Raw genomic sequence first — 18,411 nt, forward strand, 5'->3', positions numbered from 1 at the left:
GATCCGCGGATCAGGCAAACGTATCGTCCATACTTTTTGCCGATCGTGGGCCGGAAAGTGGTGACGCATTAAACCTATATATTGGGAAAGCAGAAAAATTCTCCATAATTCGTTCATAGTTCAAAAGTGTACAAGGCTTTCGGGGTACATAGTTGTATGCCTCGGACCAGGCCAGGGGACCGTTTTTTTGTAAAGCTACGGTACAGGCAAACGTATCGTTTATCATTTTTCGACGGTGTTCCAGAAGGTGGCGACACATTAAACATATATATTCGCGAAAGCTAAGAAAATTCTCTATAAGTCGATCATAGTTCAGAAGTGTACACGGCTTTCGAGGACTTAGTAATATGCGTCAGACCAGGCCAGGGGACCGTTTTTTCGTAGATCCGTGGGTCAGGCAAACGTATCGTTCTACTTTTTGCCGATTTTGTGCCGGAAAGTGGCGACGCATTAAACCTATATATTTGGAAAGCCAGAAAAATTCTCCATAATTTGTTCATAGTTCAGAAGTGTACACGGCTTTCGAGGGACTTAGTAATATGCGTCAGACCAGGCCAGGGGACCGTTTTTTCGTAGATCCGCGGGTCAGGCAAACGTATCGTCCATACTTTTTGCCGATCGTGTGCCGGAAAGTGGCGACGCATTAAACCTATATATTTGGAAAGCCAGAAAAATTCTCCATAATTCGTCATAGTTCAGAAGTGTACACGGCTTTCGGGTACATAGTAATATGCCTCAGACCAGGCCATGGGACTGTTGTTTTTATAGAGCTGCGGTACAGGCAAACGTATCGTTTATCATTTTCGACGGTGTTCCGGAAGGTGGCGACACATTAAACATATATATTTGGAAAGCCAGAAAAATTCTCCATAATTCGTTCATAGTTCAGAAGTGTACACGGCTTTCGAGGACTTAGTAATATGCGTCAGACCAGGCCAGGGGACCTTTTTTTCGTAGATCCGCGGGTCAGGCAAACGTATCGTCCATACTTTTTGCCGATTTTTGTGCCGGAAAGTGGCGACGCATTAAACCTATATATTTGGAAAGCCAGAAAAATTCTCCATAATTCGTTCATAGTTCAGAAGTGTACACGGCTTTCGAGGACTTAGTAATATGCGTCAGACCAGGCAGGGGACCATTTTTTAGTAGATCCGCGGGTCAGGCAAACGTATGCGTCCATACTTTTTGCCGATCGTGTACCGGAATGTGGCGACACATTAAACCTATATATTTGAAAAAGCCGAAAAATTCTCTATAAGTCGATCATAGTTAAAAAGTGTACTCGGCTTTCGGGTACATAGTAATATGCCTCAGACCAGGCCAGGGGACAGTTTTATTGTAGAGCCAGGTACAGGCAAACGTGCCATTTATAATTTTTCCGACCGTGTTCCGGAAGGTGGCGACGCATCAAACCTATATATTTGGAAAGCTAAGAAAATTCTCCATAAGTCGTTTATAGTTCAGAAGTGTACAAGGCATTCGTTGGCATAGTAATATGCGTCAGACCAGGCCAGGGGACCGTTTTTTCGTAGATCCGTGGGTCAGGCAAACGTATCGTTCTACTTTTTGCCGATCGTGTGCCGGAAAGTGGCGACGCATTAAACCTATATATTTGGAAAGCCAGAAAAATTCTCCATAATTCGTTCATAGTTCAGAAGTGTACACGGCTTTCGAGGACTTAGTAATATGCGTCAGACCAGGCCAGGGGGACCGTTTTTTCGTAGATCCGCGGGTCAGGCAAACGTATCGTCCCATACTTTTTGCAGATCGTGTGCCGGAAAGTGGCGACGCATTAAACCTATATATTTGGAAAGCCAGAAAAATTCTTCATAATTCGTTCATAGTTCAGAAGTGTACACGGCTTTCGGGTACATAGTTGTATGCCTCAGACCAGGCCATGGGACTGTTGTTTTTATAGAGCTGCGGTACAGGGGAAACGTATCGTTCATTATTTTTCTGACCGTGTTACGGAAGGTGGCGAGGCATCAGGCCTATTTATTCGGAAAGCCAGAAAAAATTCTCCATAATTCGTTCATAGTTCAAAAGTGTACAAGGCTTTCGGGGGTACATAGTTGTATGCCTCGGACCAGGCCAGGGGACCGTTTTTTCGTAGATCCGCGATCAGGCAAACGTATCGTCCATACTTTTTGCCGATCGTGTGCCGGAAAGTGGCGACGCATTAAACCTATATATTTGGAAAGCCAGAAAAATTCTCCATAATTCGTTCATAGTTCAGAAGTGTACACGGCTTTCGGGTACATAGTAATATGCCTCAGACCAGGCCATGGGACTGTTGTTTTTATAGAGCTGCGGTACAGGGAAACGTATCGTTCATTATTTTTCTGACCGTGTTTTCGGAAGGTGGCGACGCATAAGGCCTAGTTTATTCGGAAAGCCAGAAAAATCCTCCATAATTCGTTCATAGTTCAAAAGTGTACAAGGCTTTCGGGGTACATAGTTGTATGCCTCGGACCAGGCCAGGGGACCGTTTTTTTGTAAAGCTACGGTACAGGCAAACGTATCGTTCATCATTTTCGACGGTTTTTCCGGAAGGTGGCGACACATTAAACATATATATTCGGGAAAGCTAAGAAAATTCTCTATAAGTCGATCATAGTTCAGAAGTGTACACGGCTTTCGAGGACTTAGTAATATGCGTCAGACCAGGCCAGGGGACCGTTTTTTCGTAGATCCGCGGGTCAGGCAAACGTATCGTCCATACTTTTTGCCGATTTGTGCCGGAAAGTGGCGACGCATTAAACCTATATATTTGGAAAGCCAGAAAAAATTCTCCATAATTCGTTCATAGTTCAGAAGTGTACACGGCTTTCGAGGACTTAGTAATATGCGTCAGACCAGGCCAGGGGACCATTTTTTAGTAGATCCGCGGGTCAGGGCAAACGTATCGTCCATACTTTTTGCCGATCGTGTACCGGAATGTGGCGACACATTAAACCTATATATTTGAAAAGCCGGAAAAATTCTCTATAAGTCGATCATAGTTAAAAGTGTACTCGGCTTTCGGGGTACATAGTAATATGCCTCAGACCAGGCCAGGGGACAGTTTTTATTGTAGAGCCAGGTACAGGCAAACGTGCCATTTATAATTTTTTCCGACCGTGTTCCGGAAGGTGGTGACGCATCAAACCTATATATTTGGAAAGCTAAGAAAATTCTCCATAAGTCGTTTATAGTTCAGAAGTGTACAAGGCATTCGTTGGCATAGTAATATGCGTCAGACCAGGCCAGGGGACCGTTTTTTCGTAGATCCGGTGGGGTCAGGCAAACGTATCGTTCTACTTTTTGCCGATCGTTGTGCCGGAAAGTGGCGACGCATTAAACCTATATATTTGGAAAGCCAGAAAAATTCTCCATAATTCGTTCATAGTTCAGAAGTGTACACGGCTTTCGAGGACTTAGTAATATGCGTCAGACCAGGCCAGGGGACCGTTTTTTCGTAGATCCGCGGGTCAGGCAAACGTATCGTCCATACTTTTTGCAGATCGTGTGCCCGGAAAGTGGCGACGCATTAAACCTATATATTTGGAAAGCCAGAAAAATTCTTCATAATTCGTTCATAGTTCAGAAGTGTACACGGCTTTCGGGTACATAGTTGTATGCCTCAGACCAGGCCATGGGACTGTTGTTTTTATAGAGCTGCGGTACAGGGAAACGTATCGTTCATTATTTTTCTGACCGTGTTACGGAAGGTGGCGAGGCATTAGGCCTATTTATTCGGAAAGCCAGAAAAATTCTCCATAATTCGTTCATAGTTCAAAAGTGTACAAGGCTTTCGGGGTACATAGTTGTATGCCTCGGACCAGGCCAGGGGGACCGTTTTTTTCGTAGATCCGCGGATCAGGCAAACGTATCGTCCATACTTTTTGCCGATCGTGTGCCGGAAAGTGGCGGACGCATTAAACCTATATATTTGGAAAGCCAGAAAAATTCTCCATAATTCGTTCATAGTTTCAGAAGTGTACACGGCTTTCGGGGGTACATAGTAATATGCCTCAGACCAGGCCATGGGACTGTTGTTTTTATAGAGCTGCGGTACAGGGAAACGTATCGTTCATTATTTTTCTGACCGTGTTTCGGAAGGTGGCTACGCATAAGGCCTATTTATTCGGAAAGCCAGAAAAATCCTCCATAATTCGTTCATAGTTCAAAAGTGTACAAGGCTTTCGGGTACATAGTTGTATGCCTCGGACCAGGCCAGGGGACCGTTTTTTTGTAAAGCTACGGTACAGGCAAACGTATCGTTCATCATTTTTCGACGGTTTTCCGGAAGGTGGCGACACATTAAACATATATATTCGGAAAGCTAAGAAAATTCTCTATAAGTCGATCATAGTTCAGAAGTGTACACGGCTTTCGAGGACTTAGTAATATGCGTCAGACCAGGCCCAGGGGACCTTTTTTTCGTAGATCCGCGGGTCAGGCAAACGTATCGTCCATACTTTTTTGCCGATTTTGTGCCGGAAAGTGGCGACGCATTAAACCAATATATTTGGAAAGCCAGAAAAATTCTCCATAATTCGTTCATAGTTCAGAAGTGTACACGGCTTTCGAGGTCTAAGAAATATGCGTTAGACCAGGCGAGGGGACCGTTTTTTAGTAGATCCGCGGGTCAGGCAAACGTATCGTCCATACTTTTTGCCGATCGTTGTACCGGAATGTGGGCGACACATTAAACCTATATATTTGAAAAGCCGGAAAAAATTCTCTATAAGTCGATCATAGTTAAAAAGTGTACACGGCTTTCGGGAACATAGTAATATGCCTCAGACCAGGCCAGGGGACAGTTTTATTGTAGAGCCAGATACAGGCAAACGTGCCATTTATAATTTTTCCGACCGTGTTCCGGAAGGTGGCGACGCATCAAACCTATATATTTAGAAAGCTAAGAAAATTCTCCATAAGTCGTTTATAGTTCAGAAGTGTACAAGGCATTCGTTGGCATAGTAATATGCGTCAGACCAGGCCAGGGGACCGTTATTTCGTAGATCCGTGGGTCAGGCAAACGTATCGTTCTACTTTTTGCCGATTTTGTGCCGAAAGTGGCGACGCATTAAACCTATATATTTGGAAAGCCAGAAAAATTCTCCATAATTCGTTCATAGTTCAGAAGTGTACACGGCTTTCGAGGACTTAGTAATATGCGTCAGACCAGGCCAGGGGACCGTTTTTTCGTAGATCCGCGGGTCAGGCAAACGTATCGTCCATACTTTTTGCCGATCGTGTGCCGGAAAGTGGCGACGCATTAAACCTATATATTTGGAAAGCCAGAAAAATTCTCCATAATTCGTTCATAGTTCAGAAGTGTACACGGCTTTCGAAGACTTAGTAATATGCGTCAGACCAGGCCAGGGGACCGTTTTTTCGTAGATCCGCGGATCAGGCAAACGTATCGTCCATACTTTTTGCCGATCGTGTGCCGGAAAGTGGCGACGCATTAAACCTATATATTTGGAAAGCCAGAAAAATTCTCCATAATTCGTTCATAGTTCAGAAGTGTACACGGCTTTCAGGTACATAGTTGTATGCCTCAGACCAGGCCATGGGACTGTTGTTTTTATAGAGCTGCGGTACAGGGAAACGTATCGTTCATTATTTTTCTGACCGTGTTACGGAAGGTGGCGACGCATTAGGCCTATTTATTCGGAGCCAGAAAAATTCTCCATAATTCGTTCATAGTTCAAAAGTGTACAAGGCTTTCGGGTACATAGTTGTATGCCTCGGACCAGGCCAGGGGACCGTTTTTTCGTAGATCCGCGGATCAGGCAAACGTATCGTCCATACTTTTTGCCGATCGTGTGCCGGAAAGTGGCGACGCATTAAACCTATATATTTGGAAAGCCAGAAAAATTCTCCATAATTCGTTCATAGTTCAGAAGTGTACACGGCTTTCGGGTACATAGTAATATGCCTCAGACCAGGCCATGGGACTGTTGTTTTTATAGAGCTGCGGTACAGGGAAACGTATCGTTCATTATTTTTCTGACCGTGTTTCGGAAGGTGGCTACGCATAAGGCCTATTTATTCGGAAAGCCAGAAAAATCCTCCATAATTCGTTCATAGTTCAAAAGTGTACAAGGCTTTCGGGTACATAGTTGTATGCCTCGGACCAGGCCAGGGGACCGTTTTTTTGTAAAGCTACGGTACAGGCAAACGTATCGTTCATCATTTTTCGACGGTTTTCCGGAAGGTGGCGACACATTAAACATATATATTCGGAAAGCTAAGAAAATTCTCTATAAGTCGATCATAGTTCAGAAGTGTACACGGCTTTCGAGGACTTAGTAATATGCGTCAGACCAGGCCAGGGGACCTTTTTTTCGTAGATCCGCGGGTCAGGCAAACGTATCGTCCATACTTTTTGCCGATTTTGTGCCGGAAAGTGGCGACGCATTAAACCAATATATTTGGAAAGCCAGAAAAATTCTCCATAATTCGTTCATAGTTCAGAAGTGTACACGGCTTTCGAGGTCTAAGTAATATGCGTCAGACCAGGCGAGGGGACCGTTTTTTAGTAGATCCGCGGGTCAGGCAAACGTATCGTCCATACTTTTTGCCGATCGTGTACCGGAATGTGGCGACACATTAAACCTATATATTTGAAAAGCCGGAAAAATTCTCTATAAGTCGATCATAGTTAAAAAGTGTACACGGCTTTCGGGAACATAGTAATATGCCTCAGACCAGGCCAGGGGACAGTTTTATTGTAGAGCCAGATACAGGCAAACGTGCCATTTATAATTTTTCCGACCGTGTTCCGGAAGGTGACGACGCATCAAACCTATATATTTAGAAAGCTAAAAAAATTCTCCATAAGTCGTTTATAGTTCAGAAGTGTACAAGGCATTCGTTGGCATAGTAATATGCGTCAGACCAGGCCAGGGGACCGTTATTTCGTAGATCCGTGGGTCAGGCAAACGTATCGTTCTACTTTTTGCCGATTTTGTGCCGGAAAGTGGCGACGCATTAAACCTATATATTTGGAAAGCCAGAAAAATTCTCCATAATTCGTTCATAGTTCAGAAGTGTACACGGCTTTCGAGGACTTAGTAATATGCGTCAGACCAGGCCAGGGGACCGTTTTTTCGTAGATCCGCGGGTCAGGCAAACGTATCGTCCATACTTTTTGCCGATCGTGTGCCGGAAAGTGGCGACGCATTAAACCTATATATTTGGAAAGCCAGAAAAATTCTCCATAATTCGTTCATAGTTCAGAAGTGTACACGGCTTTCGAGGACTTAGTAATATGCGTCAGACCAGGCCAGGGGACCGTTTTTTCGTAGATCCGCGGATCAGGCAAACGTATCGTCCATACTTTTTGCCGATCGTGTGCCGGAAAGTGGCGACGCATTAAACCTATATATTTGGAAAGCCAGAAAAATTCTCCATAATTCGTTCATAGTTCAGAAGTGTACACGGCTTTCGGGTACATAGTTGTATGCCTCAGACCAGGCCATGGGACTGTTGTTTTTATAGAGCTGCGGTACAGGGAAACGTATCGTTCATTATTTTTCTGACCGTGTTACGGAAGGTGGCGACGCATTAGGCCTATTTATTCGGAGCCAGAAAAATTCTCCATAATTCGTTCATAGTTCAAAAGTGTACAAGGCTTTCGGGTACATAGTTGTATGCCTCGGACCAGGCCAGGGGACCGTTTTTTCGTAGATCCGCGGATCAGGCAAACGTATCGTCCATACTTTTTGCCGATCGTGTGCCGGAAAGTGGCGACGCATTAAACCTATATATTTGGAAAGCCAGAAAAATTCTCCATAATTCGTTCATAGTTCAGAAGTGTACACGGCTTTCGGGTACATAGTAATATGCCTCAGACCAGGCCATGGGACTGTTGTTTTTATAGAGCTGCGGTACAGGGAAACGTATCGTTCATTATTTTTCTGACCGTGTTTCGGAAGGTGGCTACGCATAAGGCCTATTTATTCGGAAAGCCAGAAAAATCCTCCATAATTCGTTCATAGTTCAAAAGTGTACAAGGCTTTCGGGTACATAGTTGTATGCCTCGGACCAGGCCAGGGGACCGTTTTTTTGTAAAGCTACGGTACAGGCAAACGTATCGTTCATCATTTTTCGACGGTTTTCCGGAAGGTGGCGACACATTAAACATATATATTCGGAAAGCTAAGAAAATTCTCTATAAGTCGATCATAGTTCAGAAGTGTACACGGCTTTCGAGGACTTAGTAATATGCGTCAGACCAGGCCAGGGGACCTTTTTTTCGTAGATCCGCGGGTCAGGCAAACGTATCGTCCATACTTTTTGCCGATTTTGTGCCGGAAAGTGGCGACGCATTAAACCAATATATTTGGAAAGCCAGAAAAATTCTCCATAATTCGTTCATAGTTCAGAAGTGTACACGGCTTTCGAGGTCTAAGTAATATGCGTCAGACCAGGCGAGGGGACCGTTTTTTAGTAGATCCGCGGGTCAGGCAAACGTATCGTCCATACTTTTTGCCGATCGTGTACCGGAATGTGGCGACACATTAAACCTATATATTTGAAAAGCCGGAAAAATTCTCTATAAGTCGATCATAGTTAAAAAGTGTACACGGCTTTCGGGAACATAGTAATATGCCTCAGACCAGGCCAGGGGACAGTTTTATTGTAGAGCCAGGTACAGGCAAACGTGCCATTTATAATTTTTCCGACCGTGTTCCGGAAGGTGGCGACGCATCAAACCTATATATTTGGAAAGCTAAGAAAATTCTCCATAAGTCGTTTATAGTTCAGAAGTGTACAAGGCATTCGTTGGCATAGTAATATGCGTCAGACCAGGCCAGGGGACCGTTTTTTCGTAGATCCGTGGGTCAGGCAAACGTATCGTTCTACTTTTTGCCGATTTTGTGCCGGAAAGTGGCGACGCATTAAACCTATATATTTAGAAAGCCAGAAAAATTCTCCATAATTCGTTCATAGTTCAGAAGTGTACACGGCTTTCGAGGACTTAGTAATATGCGTCAGACCAGGCCAGGGGACCGTTTTTTCGTAGATCCGCGGGTCAGGCAAACGTATCGTCCATACTTTTTGCCGATCGTGTGCCGGAAAGTGGCGACGCATTAAACCTATATATTTGGAAAGCCAGAAAAATTCTCTATAAGTCGATCATAGTTCAGAAGTGTACACGGCTTTCGAGGACTTAGTAATATGCGTCAGACCAGGCCAGGGGACCTTTTTTTCGTAGATCCGCGGGTCAGGCAAACGTATCGTCCATACTTTTTGCCGATTTTGTGCCGGAAAGTGGCGACGCATTAAACCAATATATTTGGAAAGCCAGAAAAATTCTCCATAATTCGTTCATAGTTCAGAAGTGTACACGGCTTTCGAGGACTAAGTAATATGCGTCAGACCAGGCGAGGGGACCGTTTTTTAGTAGATCCACGGGTCAGGCAAACGTATCGTCCATACTTTTTGCCGATCGTGTACCGGAATGTGGCGACACATTAAACCTATATATTTGAAAAGCCGGAAAAATTCTCTATAAGTCGATCATAGTTAAAAAGTGTACACGGCTTTCGGGAACATAGTAATATGCCTCAGACCAGGCCAGGGGATAGTTTTATTGTAGAGCCAGGTACAGGCAAACGTGCCATTTATAATTTTTCCGACCGTGTTCCGGAAGGTGGCGACGCATCAAACCTATATATTTGGAAAGCTAAGAAAATTCTCCATAAGTCGTTTATAGTTCAGAAGTGTACAAGGCATTCGTTGGCATAGTAATATGCGTCAGACCAGGCCAGGGGACCGTTTTTTCGTAGATCCGTGGGTCAGGCAAACGTATCGTTCTACTTTTTGCCGATTTTGTGCCGGAAAGTGGCGACGCATTAAACCTATATATTTAGAAAGCCAGAAAAATTCTCCATAATTCGTTCATAGTTCAGAAGTGTACACGGCTTTCGAGGACTTAGTAATATGCGTCAGACCAGGCCAGGGGACCGTTTTTTCGTAGATCCGCGGGTCAGGCAAACGTATCGTCCATACTTTTTGCCGATCGTGTGCCGGAAAGTGGCGACGCATTAAACCTATATATTTGGAAAGCCAGAAAAATTCTCCATAATTCGTTCATAGTTCAGAAGTGTACACGGCTTTCGGGTACATAGTTGTATGCCTCAGACCAGGCCATGGGACTGTTGTTTTTATAGAGCTGCGGTACAGGGAAACGTATCGTTCATTATTTTTCTGACCGTGTTACGGAAGGTGGCGACGCAATAGGCCTATTAATTCGGAGCCAGAAAAATTCTCCATAATTCGTTCATAGTTCAAAAGTGTACAAGGCTTTCGGGTACATAGTTGTATGCCTCGGACCAGGCCAGGGGACCGTTTTTTCGTAGATCCGCGGATCAGGCAAACGTATCGTCCATACTTTTTGCCGATCGTGTGCCGGAAAGTGGCGACGCATTAAACCTATATATTTGGAAAGCCAGAAAAATTCTCCATTATTCGTTCATAGTTCAGAAGTGTACACGGCTTTCGGGTACATAGTAATATGCCTCAGACCAGGCCATGGGACTGTTGTTTTTATAGAGCTGCGGTACAGGGAAACGTATCGTTCATTATTTTTCTGACCGTGTTTCGGAAGGTGGCGACGCATAAGGCCTATTTATTCGGAAAGCCAGAAAAATCCTCCATAATTCGTTCATAGTTCAAAAGTGTACAAGGCTTTCGGGTACATAGTTGTATGCCTCGGACCAGGCCAGGGGACCGTTTTTTTGTAAAGCTACGGTACAGGCAAACGTATCGTTCATCATTTTTCGACGGTGTTCCGGAAGGTGGCGACACATTAAACATATATATTCGGAAAGCTAAGAAAATTCTCTATAAGTCGATCATAGTTCAGAAGTGTACACGGCTTTCGAGGACTTAGTAATATGCGTCAGACCAGGCCAGGGGACCTTTTTTTCGTAGATCCGCGGGTCAGGCAAACGTATCGTCCATACTTTTTGCCGATTTTGTGCCGGAAAGTGGCGACGCATTAAACCAATATATTTGGAAAGCCAGAAAAATTCTCCATAATTCGTTCATAGTTCAGAAGTGTACACGGCTTTCGAGGACTAAGTAATATGCGTCAGACCAGGCGAGGGGACCGTTTTTTAGTAGATCCGCGGGTCAGGCAAACGTATCGTCCATACTTTTTGCCGATCGTGTACCGGAATGTGGCGACACATTAAACCTATATATTTGAAAAGCCGGAAAAATTCTCTATAAGTCGATCATAGTTAAAAAGTGTACACGGCTTTCGGGAACATAGTAATATGCCTCAGACCAGGCCAGGGGACAGTTTTATTGTAGAGCCAGGTACAGGCAAACGTGCCATTTATAATTTTTCCGACCGTGTTCCGGAAGGTGGCGACGCATCAAACCTATATATTTGGAAAGCTAAGAAAATTCTCCATAAGTCGTTTATAGTTCAGAAGTGTACAAGGCATTCGTTGGCATAGTAATATGCGTCAGACCAGGCCAGGGGACCGTTTTTTCGTAGATCCGTGGGTCAGGCAAACGTATCGTTCTACTTTTTGCCGATTTTGTGCCGGAAAGTGGCGACGCATTAAACCTATATATTTAGAAAGCCAGAAAAATTCTCCATAATTCGTTCATAGTTCAGAAGTGTACACGGCTTTCGAGGACTTAGTAATATGCGTCAGACCAGGCCAGGGGACCGTTTTTTCGTAGATCCGCGGGTCAGGCAAACGTATCGTCCATACTTTTTGCCGATCGTGTGCCGGAAAGTGGCGACGCATTAAACCTATATATTTGGAAAGCCAGAAAAATTCTCTATAAGTCGATCATAGTTCAGAAGTGTACACGGCTTTCGAGGACTTAGTAATATGCGTCAGACCAGGCCAGGGGACCTTTTTTTCGTAGATCCGCGGGTCAGGCAAACGTATCGTCCATACTTTTTGCCGATTTTGTGCCGGAAAGTGGCGACGCATTAAACCAATATATTTGGAAAGCCAGAAAAATTCTCCATAATTCGTTCATAGTTCAGAAGTGTACACGGCTTTCGAGGACTAAGTAATATGCGTCAGACCAGGCGAGGGGACCGTTTTTTAGTAGATCCGCGGGTCAGGCAAACGTATCGTCCATACTTTTTGCCGATCGTGTACCGGAATGTGGCGACACATTAAACCTATATATTTGAAAAGCCGGAAAAATTCTCTATAAGTCGATCATAGTTAAAAAGTGTACACGGCTTTCGGGAACATAGTAATATGCCTCAGACCAGGCCAGGGGATAGTTTTATTGTAGAGCCAGGTACAGGCAAACGTGCCATTTATAATTTTTCCGACCGTGTTCCGGAAGGTGGCGACGCATCAAACCTATATATTTGGAAAGCTAAGAAAATTCTCCATAAGTCGTTTATAGTTCAGAAGTGTACAAGGCATTCGTTGGCATAGTAATATGCGTCAGACCAGGCCAGGGGACCGTTTTTTCGTAGATCCGTGGGTCAGGCAAACGTATCGTTCTACTTTTTGCCGATTTTGTGCCGGAAAGTGGCGACGCATTAAACCTATATATTTAGAAAGCCAGAAAAATTCTCCATAATTCGTTCATAGTTCAGAAGTGTACACGGCTTTCGAGGACTTAGTAATATGCGTCAGACCAGGCCAGGGGACCGTTTTTTCGTAGATCCGCGGGTCAGGCAAACGTATCGTCCATACTTTTTGCCGATCGTGTGCCGGAAAGTGGCGACGCATTAAACCTATATATTTGGAAAGCCAGAAAAATTCTCCATAATTCGTTCATAGTTCAGAAGTGTACACGGCTTTCGGGTACATAGTTGTATGCCTCAGACCAGGCCATGGGACTGTTGTTTTTATAGAGCTGCGGTACAGGGAAACGTATCGTTCATTATTTTTCTGACCGTGTTACGGAAGGTGGCGACGCAATAGGCCTATTAATTCGGAGCCAGAAAAATTCTCCATAATTCGTTCATAGTTCAAAAGTGTACAAGGCTTTCGGGTACATAGTTGTATGCCTCGGACCAGGCCAGGGGACCGTTTTTTCGTAGATCCGCGGATCAGGCAAACGTATCGTCCATACTTTTTGCCGATCGTGTGCCGGAAAGTGGCGACACATTAAACCTATATATTTGAAAAGCCGGAAAAATTCTCTATAAGTCGATCATAGTTAAAAAGTGTACACGGCTTTCGAGGACTTAGTAATATGCGTCAGACCAGGCCAGGGGACCTTTTTTTCGTAGATCCGCGGGTCAGGCAAACGTATCGTCCATACTTTTTGCCGATTTTGTGCCGGAAAGTGGCGACGCATTAAACCAATATATTTGGAAAGCCAGAAAAATTCTCCATAATTCGTTCATAGTTCAGAAGTGTACACGGCTTTCGAGGACTAAGTAATATGCGTCAGACCAGGCGAGGGGACCGTTTTTTAGTAGATCCGCGGGTCAGGCAAACGTATCGTCCATACTTTTTGCCGATCGTGTACCGGAATGTGGCGACACATTAAACCTATATATTTGAAAAGCCGGAAAAATTCTCTATAAGTCGATCATAGTTAAAAAGTGTACACGGCTTTCGGGAACATAGTAATATGCCTCAGACCAGGCCAGGGGACAGTTTTATTGTAGAGCCAGGTACAGGCAAACGTGCCATTTATAATTTTTCCGACCGTGTTCCGGAAGGTGGCGACGCATCAAACCTATATATTTGGAAAGCTAAGAAAATTCTCCATAAGTCGTTTATAGTTCAGAAGTGTACAAGGCATTCGTTGGCATAGTAATATGCGTCAGACCAGGCCAGGGGACCGTTTTTTCGTAGATCCGTGGGTCAGGCAAACGTATCGTTCTACTTTTTGCCGATTTTGTGCCGGAAAGTGGCGACGCATTAAACCTATATATTTAGAAAGCCAGAAAAATTCTCCATAATTCGTTCATAGTTCAGAAGTGTACACGGCTTTCGAGGACTTAGTAATATGCGTCAGACCAGGCCAGGGGACCGTTTTTTCGTAGATCCGCGGGTCAGGCAAACGTATCGTCCATACTTTTTGCCGATCGTGTGCCGGAAAGTGGCGACGCATTAAACCTATATATTTGGAAAGCCAGAAAAATTCTCTATAAGTCGATCATAGTTCAGAAGTGTACACGGCTTTCGAGGACTTAGTAATATGCGTCAGACCAGGCCAGGGGACCTTTTTTTCGTAGATCCGCGGGTCAGGCAAACGTATCGTCCATACTTTTTGCCGATTTTGTGCCGGAAAGTGGCGACGCATTAAACCAATATATTTGGAAAGCCAGAAAAATTCTCCATAATTCGTTCATAGTTCAGAAGTGTACACGGCTTTCGAGGACTAAGTAATATGCGTCAGACCAGGCGAGGGGACCGTTTTTTAGTAGATCCGCGGGTCAGGCAAACGTATCGTCCATACTTTTTGCCGATCGTGTACCGGAATGTGGCGACACATTAAACCTATATATTTGAAAAGCCGGAAAAATTCTCTATAAGTCGATCATAGTTAAAAAGTGTACACGGCTTTCGGGAACATAGTAATATGCCTCAGACCAGGCCAGGGGATAGTTTTATTGTAGAGCCAGGTACAGGCAAACGTGCCATTTATAATTTTTCCGACCGTGTTCCGGAAGGTGGCGACGCATCAAACCTATATATTTGGAAAGCTAAGAAAATTCTCCATAAGTCGTTTATAGTTCAGAAGTGTACAAGGCATTCGTTGGCATAGTAATATGCGTCAGACCAGGCCAGGGGACCGTTTTTTCGTAGATCCGTGGGTCAGGCAAACGTATCGTTCTACTTTTTGCCGATTTTGTGCCGGAAAGTGGCGACGCATTAAACCTATATATTTAGAAAGCCAGAAAAATTCTCCATAATTCGTTCATAGTTCAGAAGTGTACACGGCTTTCGAGGACTTAGTAATATGCGTCAGACCAGGCCAGGGGACCGTTTTTTCGTAGATCCGCGGGTCAGGCAAACGTATCGTCCATACTTTTTGCCGATCGTGTGCCGGAAAGTGGCGACGCATTAAACCTATATATTTGGAAAGCCAGAAAAATTCTCCATAATTCGTTCATAGTTCAGAAGTGTACACGGCTTTCGAGGACTTAGTAATATGCGTCAGACCAGGCCAGGGGACCGTTTTTTCGTAGATCCGCGGGTCAGGCAAACGTATCGTCCATACTTTTTGCCGATCGTGTGCCGGAAAGTGGCGACGCATTAAACCTATATATTTGGAAAGCCAGAAAAATTCTTCATAATTCGTTCATAGTTCAGAAGTGTACACTGCTTTCGGGTACATAGTTGTATGCCTCAGACCAGGCCATGGGACTGTTGTTTTTATAGAGCTGCGGTACAGGGAAACGTATCGTTCATTATTTTTCTGACCGTGTTTCGGAAGGTGGCGACGCATTAGGCCTATTTATTCGGAAAGCCAGAAAAATTCTCCATAATTCGTTCATAGTTCAAAAGTGTACAAGGCTTTCGGGTACATAGTTGTATGCCTCGGACCAGGCCAGGGGACCGTTTTTTCGTAGATCCGCGGATCAGGCAAACGTATCGTCCATACTTTTTGCCGATCGTGTGCCGGAAAGTGGCGACGCATTAAACCTATATATTTGGAAAGCCAGAAAAATTCTCCATAATTCGTTCATAGTTCAGAAGTGTACACGGCTTTCGGGTACATAGTAATATGCCTCAGACCAGGCCATGGGACTGTTGTTTTTATAGAGCTGCGGTACAGGGAAACGTATCGTTCATTATTTTTCTGACCGTGTTTCGGAAGGTGGCGACGCATAAGGCCTATTTATTCGGAAAGTCAGAAAAATTCTCCATAATTCGTTCATAGTTCAAAAGTGTACAAGGCTTTCGGGTACATAGTTGTATGCCTCGGACCAGGCCAGGGGACCGTTTTTTTGTAAAGCTACGGTACAGGCAAACGTATCGTTTATCATTTTTCGACGGTGTTCCGGAAGGTGGCGACACATTAAACATATATATTCGGAAAGCTAAGAAAATTCTCTATAAGTCGATCATAGTTCAGAAGTGTACACGGCTTTCGAGGACTTAGTAATATGCGTCAGACCAGGCCAGGGGACCTTTTTTTCGTAGATCCGCGGGTCAGGCAAACGTATCGTCCATACTTTTTGCCGATTTTGTGCCGGAAAGTGGCGACGCATTAAACCAATATATTTGGAAAGCCAGAAAAATTCTCCATAATTCGTTCATAGTTCAGAAGTGTACACGGCTTTCGAGGACTAAGTAATATGCGTCAGACCAGGCGAGGGGACCGTTTTTTAGTAGATCCGAGGGTCAGGCAAACGTATCGTCCATACTTTTTGCCGATCGTGTACCGGAATGTGGCGACACATTAAACCTATATATTTGAAAAGCCGGAAAAATTCTCTATAAGTCGATCATAGTTAAAAAGTGTACACGGCTTTCGGGAACATAGTAATATGCCTCAGACCAGGCCAGGGGACAGTTTTATTGTAGAGCCAGGTACAGGCAAACGTGCCATTTATAATTTTTCCGACCGTGTTCCGGAAGGTGGCGACGCATCAAACCTATATATTTGGAAAGCTAAGAAAATTCTCCATAATTCGTTCATAGTTCAGAAGTGTACACGGCTTTCGAGGACTTAGTAATATGCGTCAGACCAGGCCAGGTGACCGTTTTTTCGTAGATCCGCGGGTCAGGCAAACGTATCGTCCATACTTTTTGCCGATTGTGTGCCGGAAAGTGGCGACGCATTAAACCTATATATTTGGAAACCCAGAAAAATTCTCTATAAGTCGATCATAGTTCAGAAGTGTACACGGCTTTTGAGGACTTAGTAATATGCGTCAGACCAGGCCAGGGGACCTTTTTTTCGTAGATCCGCGGGTCAGGCAAACGTATCGTCCATACTTTTTGCCGATTTTGTGCCGGAAAGTGGCGACGCATTAAACCAATATATTTGGAAAGCCAGAAAAATTCTCCATAATTCGTTCATAGTTCAGAAGTGTACACGGCTTTCGAGGACTAAGTAATATGCGTCAGACCAGGCGAGGGGACCGTTTTTTAGTAGATCCGCGGGTCAGGCAAACGTATCGTCCATACTTTTTGCCGATCGTGTACCGGAATGTGGCGACACATTAGACCTATATATTTGAAAAGCCGGAAAAATTCACTATAAGTCGATCATAGTTAAAAAGTGTACACGGCTTTCGGGAACATAGTAATATGCCTCAGACCAGGCCAGGGGACAGTTTTATTGTAGAGCCAGGTACAGGCAAACGTGCCATTTATAATTTTTCCGACCGTGTTCCGGAAGGTGGCGACGCATCAAACCTATATATTTGGAAAGCTAAGAAAATTCTCCATAAGTCGTTTATAGTTCAGAAGTGTACAAGGCATTCGTTGGCATAGTAATATGCGTCAGACCAGGCCAGGGGACCGTTTTTTCGTAGATCCGTGGGTCAGGCAAACGTATCGTTCTACTTTTTGCCGATTTTGTGCCGGAAAGTGGCGACGCATTAAACCTATATATTAAGAAAGCCAGAAAAATTCTCCATAATTCGTTCATAGTTCAGAAGTGTACACGGCTTTCGAGGACTTAGTAATATGCGTCAGACCAGGCCAGGGGACCGTTTTTTCGTAGATCCGCGGGTCAGGCAAACGTATCGTCCATACTTTTTGCCGATCGTGTGCCGGAAAGTGGCGACGCATTAAACCTATATATTTGGAAAGCCAGAAAAATTCTCCATAATTCGTTCATAGTTCAGAAGTGTACACGGCTTTCGAGGACTTAGTAATATGCGTCAGACCAGGCCAGGGGACCGTTTTTTCGTAGATCCGCGGGTCAGGCAAACGTATCGTCCATACTTTTTGCCGATCGTGTGCCGGAAAGTGGCGACGCATTAAACCTATATATTTGGAAAGCCAGAAAAATTCTTCATAATTCGTTCATAGTTCAGAAGTGTACACTGCTTTCGGGTACATAGTTGTATGCCTCAGACCAGGCCATGGGACTGTTGTTTTTATAGAGCTGCGGTACAGGGAAACGTATCGTTCATTATTTTTCTGACCGTGTTTCGGAAGGTGGCGACGCATTAGGCCTATTTATTCGGAAAGCCAGAAAAATTCTCCATAATTCGTTCATAGTTCAAAAGTGTACAAGGCTTTCGGGTACATAGTTGTATGCCTCGGACCAGGCCAGGGGACCGTTTTTTCGTAGATCCGCGGATCAGGCAAACGTATCGTCCATACTTTTTGCCGATCGTGTGCCGGAAAGTGGCGACGCATTAAACCTATATATTTGGAAAGCCAGAAAAATTCTCCATAATTCGTTCATAGTTCAGAAGTGTACACGGCTTTCGGGTACATAGTAATATGCCTCAGACCAGGCCATGGGACTGTTGTTTTTATAGAGCTGCGG

The sequence above is a fragment of the Metopolophium dirhodum genome, chromosome 1, assembly GCF_019925205.1.
Source record: "Metopolophium dirhodum isolate CAU chromosome 1, ASM1992520v1, whole genome shotgun sequence".
In the NCBI taxonomy this organism is placed as follows: Eukaryota; Metazoa; Arthropoda; class Insecta; order Hemiptera; family Aphididae; genus Metopolophium; species Metopolophium dirhodum.